The sequence below is a fragment of the Herpailurus yagouaroundi genome, unplaced genomic scaffold (assembly GCF_014898765.1).
Source record: "Herpailurus yagouaroundi ecotype Mexico unplaced genomic scaffold, PumYag 100, whole genome shotgun sequence".
NCBI classification, from domain to species: domain Eukaryota; kingdom Metazoa; phylum Chordata; class Mammalia; order Carnivora; family Felidae; genus Herpailurus; species Herpailurus yagouaroundi.
The window spans coordinates 89,640,018-89,650,268 of NW_024412391.1; positions in this window are offsets into that span (position 1 = coordinate 89,640,018).

Genomic DNA, 10,251 nt, shown 5'->3' on the forward strand with positions numbered 1-10,251 from the left:
TTTGCCTTATGCCAAGCTTATACACACACACACACACACACACACACACACACACATAGATATATATTTCAGGAGATAGAATTGAGAATGCTTTTCTTTTACCTCATCCTTTTTGGCAAGGTATAATGGGTATGTTCTGAAATTTCTCAGTTCTTGATTCTTCTATGTACTTAAAAAAATGAGAGTAATAAATGATAGTCTCCATATCATGTTCTTGCATCCAATTGTTGAGTTTTCAATGTCTATTTCTTTCTTTATTCATATGTTTATTCTTCCCCCAGCCCCTCCCTGCCAATAAACATATTGCATGACACTCACGTTGAATGAGCTCACGCCATGATTCATGATATATACATGTACATCATGTAGGTAGACTATATTCTCAAAGTTTGCATGAGAAGAAAGGACAGTGTTCAAAGACAAGAGAGCATTTGTCAAATGCTGGTGTCTCACCTAAAACTGTTTCTTGTTAATTTGAGAAGGGGAAGCTCAAAGGTCTATACCTAGCAATGTCGGTTCCCAGGATATCTGCACTCTCGACAGGTTCCTGACATCTGAGGACCCTGCAGGTAAAACTGAAGCATGGATTTTAGAAGTAGTGTCCTGAAAGAATACAACACAAGAGCAATGGCAAAAGTGAAATTTGGTCGACTGTAACTGTGTGCTTCCATCAAGAACAGGATAAAGAAATCATGGACTGAAGATGGAGGCTGATGGAAGGTGAGGCTGGGGGATATCCTGGAGCCCTGCAGGGTGAGAGGCCCTGTGGGAACTGATGCCAGTTTGCCATGTTCACTACAGAGACTGAGGCCAAGGTCCTAGTTTAGCCCGGTAATATGCTAAGAGGAAGGAGGAGGGAGAATGGGAAGAGATTTGAATAAAAGCAGAGGTGGAAGGGGCAGGAGAGAGGACACTTCATTCTATGGATGGCTCAGGCCGAGGAATCCATGGGTTTGCCCACAAGTTTGAAGGAGAAGGACAATGTATGATGAAGTCTTTCCTATTCCTTCCCTGACACTTCCTTGTACAATTGGAGGCTAGGTCATCTTCATGGAATATTGGTGAGGATTAGGTAGGGGGAGGCAGGAGCATGGTGAAGCCTTGTTTCCTGCTACAGGTGCTGCCAAAGACAGAGGAAAGACATTCCAAACAGAAGTGTGGGCTCCGCTGCCATTGCAGATCACCAATGGCCCATGGTACTGACCTGCACAGCTGAGCTCAGACACAGGAGTGGAGATGGCATATTTGGGGATGGAATCAGAGTTGGAGACTTTCAGGGCAACGTTTGTAGAGAGGTAAGGGTTGAGAGAGGTGTCCAGGTGACGACTGTTAGAAACAGAGGAAATGTGGCGCACACGTGTGGTTGAAGGGCTGTTGATTAGGACTGAATACAAAACAGAGGAAGACGTGAGAGAATGCAGGGGGTGTCTGGCTTGACAAGAGTGGTTCTAGGAGTGGCTTCAGTTGTTAGTGGGTGAAGGAGGCTGTGAGAACAGTGCTTGGCATAACTTTGCGTCACAGACCTTGAAATTCCCCAGAGAATAGAAGGAATTGAGTTAAAGAGGAATACTGTGGCTCAGAACCCACATCTTTAAGGAAAGTGATGCAGTAACAAGGAGAGAAAAAAGTTAACTGAGGTCAAACATGAACTTCAGAAAAAGAGGGTTTGGGTTTTTTTTTTCATGAAAGTGTAGAAGGCATGCAGTTATGACGAAGACAAGTTGCTGAAGTAGAGGGACTATGAAATATTTGGGATAAGAAGCATTTTGTGAAGGGTTTTCCACAACCATAAACGTTGAGTACGACATTGCGTATGGAACACAGGTTCTAAGCAATCCCAGACCTCTCACTGCTAACTGACAAGATCGGGAAAGTCACTTTCAACGATGGAAAATAAGGGACACTGGGATGGCTCAGTTCGTTAAGTGTCCTACTTTTGATCTCAGGGTCATGAGTTCAAGCCTTGCATTGGGCTCTGCATTGGGCATGAAGCCAGCCCACTTCATAAACAAACAAACAAAAACAATGGAAAATGAAGGCTTACATTAGTTGGGTCTAGAGCTCCAAAAACACAACTACAAAAAAAGTGTAGCCTCTCGAGAGCCAATCAGTTTGATATGGCATGTTGCTTCTTCCCACGGAAACTATTGGTTCCATGGATAGCATGAGTCCCTAGTGAAGGCAAGCCGGGTCTGTTTTTTATTTTACCCAACACCCATCCATGCATTCAGTCAGCGAATATGTACTGAGTACCTCTTCTGTGCCAGGCATTGACCAGAAGCCAAGAGAAACTCTGACAAACAAAAGTAGAGGTGACCCCTGCCCTCACAGTGGTTCCAGTCTAGCGGAGACATACATGAACCAAACGGTCACCCTCAAATGCCCAATTACAACTATGATAAGGATACAACAGAGAGATATAGGTGCTGAGAGAGACTGTGATACGGGGCCTTATCTAACTTGGGGAGGCAGGATATTCTCCAGGACATGGCATCTGAGCTGAGATCTGAGACATACGTGAGGTTAATCACAAGGGAGGAAAAGGATCCAGCATGGGCAAAGGTCCTAGGGTAGGAGGTGGTGTGAGTTCTTGGCTAACTGAAAGGCCAGCACCCCAAAACCCTAAAATGACAGGGTCACGATATGTGCAAGATAAGATTAAGGTCCCAGTAAAGATCGACTGCTAGAGGATCAACACGTGGCATATACCGAACACTCACCAAATGTCAGCTATTAGAACTCTTTAGATTTCAGGGGCACCCGGATGGCTCAGTCGGTTAAGCATCCGACTCTTGATTTCAGCTCAGATCATGATCTCACAGTTTATGAGTTTGATCCCCAAATCGGGCTCTGTGCTGACAGTCCAGATCCTGCTTCGGATTCTCTCTCTCCCTCTCTCTCTCTGCCCCTCCCCCAGCTCATACTCTCTCTCTCTCTCAAAATAAATAAATAAAATTTTGAAAAAAATTATTAAAAAAAGAATTATTTAGATTTCAGAAGCTGTGGAATCCCAGAGTGGTGAGAAAACTTGGGACCACTTAGAGTACATATTTTTTTTTTATTCTTTATTTGTATAATGTACTATTTTCCCATTGGCTTCTAGAGTCAGTTGATAGAAACCTCTTTTGTGGAGCTTGATGTTTTTTGTTTTTGTTTTTGTTTTTTTAATAGTGGAACTGGAACAAGGAAAGGTAAGATACAAAAAATGTATTTAATCCGCCCCTTGCTTATTCTCTTACCTTCTCAAAACTTGAAATATTTTCACCAGGCCCTGGTCTTGCTCGGAAGAGGCTGTGTGTCCCGTGGCCTTCTGCCTCCGATCCCCAAGCTCCTGTCCAGTTGCAGGATTCCAAGCCACCACCCCCCTCCGCTTCTCTCCATGAGGCCTTCTTTAATGCGGATCAGCTTCATTGCAATTACCGTCCCTTTCATCTCAAACACCAGTGAGGCAGAAGCAATGTATAAAGTCAAATTGTTTCTTTGAAATCTAGAATTTATTGTGTCCTAATGTCACTTTTATTAATTGTTTAAACTTAATGGTATCCAGACCTGCAGAATTTCTTATAAACATTCACCTTTTTTTTTTCATCAAAGGGAAATCTCTCTCACACTCTATATACGGTGATGTGCCTTCTGTTGCAGACTAGTTATACACAGTCGATTTATTTACACCAAGGAAACCAGGAATTTGACCCTTGAATAACATTACTAAGAAAGAATATCGGATCAGATAGAATGCAGCTGAACCAATCGGACAGGTAACCAGCAGGATTTTCCACGAGCCTGTTCCCATCACACAGATGCCAGCACTGTTGGCCATAACAGATTCCTAGGAAGAGAGGAACCCTTTTTCTGGGGTTCCAAGCCAGGACCAGTTGGGCACAAGCATAGAAAACCATTCTCTAGAGGAAAGTAAGATACCTTTTGCTTTTTTTTTTTTCTCCTAAATTGTTTTGAAGAAAAATGTCTGGGGTGATATCAAAGGAATCTTAACTTCAACATTAGGAATATTTTAACATAATACAACCCCCCTGGGGAATGAGAACTGATTCTGGAGGCATAATTTCTCCCCAGGGAAGCAGAGTCCTTGCAATCATTGCCCCCAAGAGGGTCATGTACCTTGCAGTCCAAGAGCAAATTAAGAACAAATTTTGGGACTTAGGGTAGGTGCCAGAATTCACACCAGTCACCCCTAACTTTAAGGAGGAGCGTATGGAGTTCTGGTATGCTCAATTCTTTGATCAGTCGACTTGCCTGTGTGCATCTCAACAAGGAAATGCTTTGTTTGGGCTTAGATGTAGCACTGCCCATTCGGCTTTGTTCTCGAAATTGGATTATAAACGTAATTCTTAGCAATGCTTCTTAATTTATCTGCGCAAACTTCATAAAAAGCCATTTCATTACATGAGCTGGAGTCCCACTCATGTCTGATGTGTCGCACATGGCAAGCAGCATGATTTATATCCTGGTGAGCGGTCTGCCATAGTCAGGCATTTCAATGCTATGCCCATTATTTAGATGTATTCAGAATCTCGCCCTTTCTTGCCAGTGGATACTGGGTTTTCTCCAAGAGCTCTATGTACGTGTCAAGATATTCTTTTCCTCAGAGAGATGCCAAAACCAGATCTATCCTGTTCCCCCAAGGTTAAAGCAACGAGGGAGATGTCCTTTGCTTTTTTCTTCACTTCTTACTCCCAGAAAATAATTCATCTACATCCACACAGTGACAGCTCTTGGCACGAACAAAGGTGTCCCAAGAAAAGCCAGTAGGCATCCATGTAATTGTTCATGATTGTATCAATGTGTACTTAGCATATTTGTAGGCTTCTAGACTTAAACAGTAATCTGACCCAAAATAAGACAAAACAAAACAAACAAAATGTATACATATTCAGTAATTTTTATCATACTTTACAATATGCTGGCAAAATGTCAGTGGAGTGCAGCAGGTGAAGAAATCCAATATCAGAGATTCCAAGAAAAGTAAGTCAGGTATCCACTTTCCTAGTGAAGTATCTCTGATTTTCTTCCTTGACTCTTGAAGCAATCCGCATAGAAAATTCATCCGCAATCATGTAAGCGACTAGAGTTTTGTTTGCTTGCTTGCTATGGGGATGTAATATGACTTTTCTTTTCCCTTTTTGCCACCTACATAGTAAATGCTCCTCCTGCTAATGTTAATTTCCATATACACCCAGGTATGAATGGACTGCCAGGCAGGAGAAAGAAGATTGGGGTTAACAATGTATGGAAACCGGTCTAGTGCAAATAATACTCCCAGAATTTGTATTTTTTCTCTTCCTTGCTTGATTTCTTCATTTTAAGTTTCCCTTGAGAAAATTGTTTTGAGATCAGTAATGAGTCCACTGTGTTACAAACATCTCATATATGTAACTCTCAGGACTAATTGTCTCATTCAGTCTATATGTTTGAGTGCAGCGAATATTATTCCCATTTGGTAGACAGAGGAGGAAGAGATATAGGTATTAATATCTTGCTCAGATCCATTAGGTGGAAATGACCTGGAAGGTAGTCCAGTCTTGCTGCCTAATCCTCTGCCCTCCTCCTTAGAGCTGGGCCTCAGCTGTGAGTCAGTCTGGTGGGTCATGATGAATAAGGAGAGATAGATCAGGAGCTAAAGGAGAGTTATTTTAAAAAGTAAAACACAGGAAGAACAATCATGAAAGATAATTGGAAATTTGGGATCCACCAACATGCCTTAACCATGGAGGTGGATATGGTTACCTTAATAGATGTAGGAAAAGCATTTGACCAAATTTAATACCAATTTATGATAAAACTTCTAGTAAAGTAAGAATAGAAGGGTTTTCCCAAATTGATAAAGGATATCCACCAAAGACCTACTGCTAACATTGTGGTTAATGGTAAAAGACTGATGTTCCCCTAAGATCAGGGATAAAGTAAGGATGTCTACTTTCACCACTTCTGTTCCATATCATACTGAAGCTTCTGGTTAGCGCAATAAAGCAGCAAGAAAAAGGGATAAAAGATGCCCACAGTAGAGAAGAAAAGCAATACTTACTGTATTTAAAGACACATGATCATGACTTTAAAAAATCCTTCTTGGGGCACCTGGGTGGCTCAGTCAGTTAAGCATCTGACTTCGCCTCAGGTCATGATCTCACAGCTTGTGACTTTGAGCCCCACATCAGGCTCTGTGCTGACAGCTCGGAGCCTGGAGCCTCCTTCGGATTCTGTGTCTCCTTCTCTCTCTCTCTCTCTGCCCCTCCCCTGCTCACACTCTGTCTCTCAAAAACTAAGTAAACATTTAAAAAAAATTTTTAAATCCTTCTTAAGAAATCCACCAAAAAGCTACTAGAATAAATTAGTGATTTTAGTAAAGTGACAAACACAAAGGCAGTGTAAACAAGTTTTATTTCTATATACTAAGCAACAAACCAGCAGAAATTGAAATAAAATACCATTTACAGTAACATTAAAAAACGTGAACTATTTAGGCACAGATTTAGCAAAAGAGGTACAAGGTGAGTGCACTGAAATTTCTAAAACTTTTCCATGAGAAATTCAACAAGACCTAGGTAATGGAGACTCATACCATGTTCATGAATCAGAATATTCGATATTGTTAGGATGTAGATTCTGCCCAAATTGATCTATAAATCTAAGGTAATTCCAATCAAAATTATAGATTATTTGTAGAAATGAACATGTGAATTTGAAAATTTATATTCACATGCAAAGGATATGGAATAACCAAAACAACTTGGAAAAAGAAGTAACAAAGTTGAAGGACTTACACTATCTGATGTTAAGACTTTCTATAAAATTATGGGAAAAAATAGACATTCTGTGTCAATGGGAAAAAAATTAAGAGTCCAGGACTGAGTGCGCACATAGGACCAATTTTCAACAAACATGCCATGTAATTCATTGGAAAAAATAGTAGTTTCTCAACAAATAATGTGGGAACAATTATATATTTATTTAAAAAAAGAATCTCAATCTTTACTTTGGGTCATACATAAAATTTAACTCCAAATGGATCATAAACCTAACCAAAACTATGTAAGTTGTAGAAGACAATATAGGAGAAAATTTCTATCATCTCAGGATGAGATGTCCAAATATTTTTTAGGACACGAAAGGCATAAACCATTAAATAATGATAAATTAGATTTAAAATTTTCTGCTTCTTGAAAACACTGTTGAGAAAATGAAAAAGCAAGTCAACAGTACTATTTTTAAAACTCTTGGGGTGCCTAGTGGCTCAGTTGGTTACATGCCTGACTTTGGCTCAGGTCACGAGCTCACGGTTTGTGAGTTCGAGCCCCGCATCAGGCTCTGTGCTGGAGGCTTAAAGCCTGGAACCTGCTTCCAATTCTGTGTCTCCCTCTCTCTCTACACCTCCCCTGCTTGTGCTCTTTCTCTCTCCTTCTCGAAAACAAAATTTTAAAAACATTAAAAAAATTAAATTAAAAAGTCTTACAACATAATAATGACAATATAATAAAAATAAGGACAATATTTAAACAGACATTGCACTAAAGAAGATAAATGACTAATAAACACACCAGTAGCCACAGTGCAATCCCACTTCACACCTCGTAGAATGGCCACGTAAAAAAGACTGACAGTATCAAGTGTCGGGGAAGATATGGAGCAACTGGAACTCTTCCATGTTGTTGGTCAGAATGCAAATTGGCACAAGCAATTGGAAAACTATTTGATGGTTGTTGATGGTTGAACATGCAGTGTCCATGCAAACGACAATCACATACCTAATTATTTACCCAAGAGAAATGAAAACAGTGATCTATACAAAGGCTTGTACATGCCTTTGTTTGTAGAAGCTTTATTCATAATAGCCAAAATTTGGAAGCAATCCAGTGCCTATCCACAGAGAAATTGGTACCATCAATAGTGGAATTATCAGCAAGAAATAAAAAGCACACACACATGCATGAGTCTCAAAACATGCTGAGTGGAAGAAGTGACACAGGAGTACATGCAGTTGATTCCATGCGTGTGGCACGACAAAGCCATCCACAGTGACAGAAAGCGGATCAGTGGTGGACTGGGGAGATGGACTGGGAAGGAACACTAGGGAGCTTCTTTGGGTGAGATAATGCTGTATATCTTGACTGTGATGGTTATTATACACGTGTATAATTCATTGAAAAGTACACATAAAATGTTTCTCTTTTATTTAAGTGGTACTTTATTTATTTATTTATTTATTTATTTATAATGTTTATTTATTATTGAGAGACAGAGTGTGAGCGGGGGAAGGACAGAGAGAGAGAGGGAGACACAGAATCTGAAGTAGGCTCCAGGCTCTGAGCTGTCAGCACAGATCCCGACGCAGGGCTTGAACTCTCAAACCGCGAGATCATGACCTGAGGAGAAGTCAGACGCTTAACTGACTGAGCCACCCAGGCGCCCCTGTTTCTTTCTTTCTTTCTTTCTTTCTTTCTTTCTTTCTTTCTTTCTTTCTTTCTTTCTTTCTTTCTCCTTCCTTCCTTCCTTCCTTCCTTCCTTCCTTCCTTCCTTCTTTTCTTTCTTTCTGTTCTTTCTTTCTTTCTTTCTTTCTTTCTTTCAAGAACAAACTGTTTAGTAAGTATTTCTGATCGATCAGTCTTTGTACCCTGGCCCCATCAGCCCCTGGGGAACACTGGGGGCTAGGAAGGGAGCTCCCAGGCCCACAAGCTGTGCCAGCAGCTAAGCATAAGAGAAAAGCAAGCTTCATCATCTAGTTTCATTCAAGCAGAAGAGGCCAGAGGAAAAGTTGTCCTATGGGGACTGGATGGAACTATTTCCAAGTCCATTTTCAACTCTGGGCCTGCCAGTACCAAGAATGACCCCGGAGCACTGCACCAACCTGGAGCCCGGCTCTACTGAGAGTCAGTCGTGCTTGGGTGAACTTGTATCATTTTCCTGCCTCCAATTCCTCATTCTCATTCTCCATGTCACCTTGGGGTGGCCTACTTCTCCATGCAGGGCGTGGTCTGCCTAGCTGTAGTCACAATGTCTGCAGAGAAGACTGTCTCTTCAGGGACTGGGGTCCTTATTGTGGAAAGGGGAGTCCCATCCTACCCCACCCTCACTCCCAAGCTTCCCATGAGTGACAGAGGCACTGACTCACCTGCCCCAAGCTGCTCCCATCAGGAAAGCCTCAAACTCCAGGCCCAGGGAAGAACGTGCCCTTCAGTCCTGGGGATATAACTAGACAGATGCCATGGTACCCACATGGGTGCATGTGTGTCATCACCCAGCAGCTGGGACTAAAACCGGGAACCTAGGACTGGTTTTGCCCTCCCTTTTCACTAACAACAAAAGATGTCTGGTTACTGTGTGCACAAATAATTTTCACATTAACATGAAACTTTGTCATGTGCCGATTATTGGACTTGTAACCAAACACTTGTTCCTACTTACTACTTGGTCCCTGAGGAAAATAATTTCCAGTAACGTTTTTCTTCCCAATTGGACTCTTTCGATCCAGGACCTAAAGATCTTCTGTGAATCTCTGAAGGCAGCTCAAAATAAGGTTCTCCGAGATACCAAGCATCAGATGACTTCATCAGGCTTCCCGCCAACGCCGTGGCCAACAGAGAGATGGGTCCACTCTCTACCAACTGAGGCCAGCCTCTCACAGAACATTCATCGATGGCAACCCAGAAGGCTTTCACACTCTCTTTGCTCAGGAAGCAGCCTCGGTAGGTAGCTCCATGTTTTTGGAGGAGCCAATTAACCCTTCGGATGGGAAGTAAATTTTCTGACCCAGCCACAGCTTTTTATTTCCTAGTCTCCCCTTCAACACCAGACATAGGAAGCATAGAGGCTTAGCATCAGCGTGGAAAATATGACTCAAAATCGACACTTGCTCATTCCAGACAGCAACATGTTACCTGAATGTAAAGCTAACTGTAACAGGAAACCTGGTTTTCATTACAAGAAGGGTCTGTGTGTAGCTGAAAGGAATCTGACCAGAAAGAAATCAGTCAGTAATTCTACACGCTCAAAATCCAAATGATCCCACAGCACAGGAGAAATATGAATCAGAGAGAGAACTAAGCCCTCGCAGTAATGTGTCAGAACTCTTCGATGGTGATGAAATCTCAGAACATTTATTATCTTCCTTATGTCAGCGCTTCCTCCTCAGTGCCTGGGCTCTTGGCCCCCCTGTGCCCGTTGCACACACCTGGAAAGCAGGTGAGTTTTGTCCTCGGCCTTCCCCTAAGCTTGTTTTTTAAATCTCTTCTCCTTTCC